The sequence below is a fragment of the Ipomoea triloba genome, chromosome 1 (assembly GCF_003576645.1).
Source record: "Ipomoea triloba cultivar NCNSP0323 chromosome 1, ASM357664v1".
NCBI classification, from domain to species: Eukaryota; Viridiplantae; Streptophyta; class Magnoliopsida; order Solanales; family Convolvulaceae; genus Ipomoea; species Ipomoea triloba.
In genome coordinates this window covers 1218904-1221886 of record NC_044916.1, presented here as the reverse complement: position 1 = coordinate 1221886, position 2983 = coordinate 1218904, and positions in this window count along the sequence as shown.

Below are 2983 nucleotides of genomic sequence, written 5' to 3'. Positions count from 1 at the left end.
AGTGATCCCTTAGANATTATTAGGGATTTCGTAATAAATCCAAGATGTGAAAATTGGAGTGTTACACTCTCGCAATCTGTGTTCGAAAGGTAGTTCGAGAGGTCACCCGATCAGTTTGTCTATATACGCTATATCTCGAAGAAGGGTAGTTCGAGAGGTCACTTCGAAAGATAACAAACTGATATCTCTGAACGGAGGAATAAGGAGGGTTAGGGATCAATCACTCAGGGGGAAGATCCTTAACCAGATCAAGACGGAGGAATAAGGAGGTTTAGGGATCAATCACTCAGGGGGAAGATCCTTAAACTCATGTGGAAGACAATTCACCTTCGAGGGGTGAATCCGATAAGTTCAATGAATAAATGAGGGAAACGGCTAACTTTGGATATTAATGCTAGCCACGTGGTTATCGGTTACTGACGGTTTTCCGTACTTAAGGGCATTATCTTGGTTAATGGGAGCATGCCTGTATAAACATCTCATTATATCCCACTATCCAAAAACCGCATTATACTTTACCAAAATACCCTTACCATATATTACATACATAACCGTTATAAAGGGTATTTCTGACCTTTTACTTCTTTGAAATTAACCGGTATCTTTTCTCGGATCAAATATTCAACCCTACCCATATATCCAACCCGAATTCACATGATATAAAAGCCAAATCCTTCTTCTTTACCCGGATTCAAGCTAAAACCGTTTACCCAAAATCCCCAAATCCTAAACGCAGTACACATTCCCTCCAAAACATCTAACCTTCATCAATGGCGTCCGAATCCTCTACATCAACCTCATCTTCCGACGCATATCAGAGGGAGTTGCTACACATTCGCTCTCAGATCAAACAAGTCAAGGCGGGGAGTATCCTTGACAGAAACGGCTTCATCACCAACTCCCCTAATCCAAAAATGGCGGAAAAAGTCCTGAAGAAGTTTGAGAAAGCAGGACTGATGAAATACATGACGCACGACTACGGGACCGTTCACCCCCTCGACTTCACAGAATGGTTCGCAAATGCCAAGGTCACGAAGGGTAAAATCGAGAGCCGCTTTAATGATTTTCCCATCACAACATCTGTAGGTGACCTCAGAGCGGCATTTGATTTCGCGTCATCGGAGGAAGCAGTCAAGCATCTATCGGATTACGACTTGGACAAGCAAGCCTTCTGGGAGAAAATCCGACTAGCGACTGCACCACCCAGAGCATCCTCTGCCCTCCGCAAGTACCACCTAAAGGAGAGGTTTGCTCTCGCTGCCGACCTAATCATGAAGTTTGTGCTCGGCAAGGTGTCCGGAACTGACGAGGTTAGTCTAGACCTCCTCAAAATCCTCCATGCCATTTGGAACAACAACAAGCTGGACTGGGCACATATTATCTTCAACTTCCTCCAACAGCAAGTGATGCGCTCAGTCTCCAACGCCAACCTGTCGATCAGTAAAAAGGTTGGTTTCGGCTTTGTTGTGCAATTTCTCTTAAGCCTGAAGGGCTTTGAATTGAGGGAAGGAAAAGAGATTCATCGAAATACCTATATGGGTAGGACGAAATCTCTAGTCCCCAAAGCTAAAGGTGTTAAGGCTGCACCTTCTCCCTCACAGCCAAAAGGAAGGGGCAAAAGGAAAGCCCCAGCCAAGGAGAAGGACTCTGATGATGAGCCTTTGGATGCTCTGATTCAGAGAGTTGCTTTGAGGGCCAAAAAGGCCAAAAATATTGCTGTCACCCAGGTTCGAGAGGTGACACCGTCAGTTATACAAGTACCCTTCGAGGACAGGGCACAAGCCCAGGGGGAACCTCAGGCTACACTGGCCACTGAGGTTGAGAGAGTGCCCCCTACCAGGTCCCTGTCAAGAGGTTTGTGTGATAATCTTCATGATGATATTATTGCTGAGGGTACTGGTGAATCTGTATTTGAACCTCGAGAGGAGGTTCGAGAGGTTGAAGGTACTGGGATCAGTGATCCAGTACAGGGGGATACAGAAGAGCCACGACAGATGGTTCGAGAGATAGATGATCCAGCAGCTGAAGCTCAGGACTACATGGTAGCTGCTGATGATCAGGGCATTGTGGTCCGGGACCCAGTGCAACATGCTCTAAATATTGAGTTGACACCCACTGAATCTACTCAGATTGATAGATCAGTTGCTCAAGTAATAGCAGATGTCAGATTGGAAGATGATCTCTCGGATAATGGTCGAGAGATCACTACTACAGAAGTTCTGCCTGATGAACAGAATGATGGAGAAGAAGAGGTCACTACTCAGTTGGAAGTGGAAGCACCTATTCTTGATGACTTCTCTAGGGTGATCAGGTGGATCAACTGGAGAACCAGTCCTTTCACTCAACTGATGGCCCAAGCAGCTGAGATGGAGGCAGAAGAACAGTTTGCACTCCAGTGGCTGGGTATCTCAGAGATCCCAGCTCATCAACTCCTAGACCTTGCCCACGAAACAAGAGTGTCTAAGCTGAACAGTGGAAGAACTGATAAGGGCAAAGGAATAGCTGAAGAAATCGAGGTTGAGCCTGAGGAGGATCCAGAACTTGATGCCCAATTTCGAGAAGATATCAGGCTCGCCACTGCCATCTCCTTGGGACAAAACATTGAATTCACGAGAGGTCCAGGAGAGACCTCTGGGGTTGCTCACGATGATATCGCAACAGCCGCAATCCCACTGTCCCAAGTCAGTAACTCTGCTCTGGACGAACAGGTAGAAGCTTCGAGAGGTGAATCCGAGACCTCTGAAGCACCTCAAGTGGCACCCAACACCGTTCTACTTTTGCCACCACCTGCGTCCACACCCTCGATTGACAACAATGAAGCTCAGACAGTTCGAGAGGGTGTAGTTCCGTTGCTCACACTGCCGGGTTTTCCTACTGCTCCTGAAATAATTGTCATTCCAGACTCATCGGAGCAGACCGAAATGCAGTCCAATGAGCACTTAGAGCAGATTGCCCCAAGTCCTGCTGGTTCGAGGAGTACTGA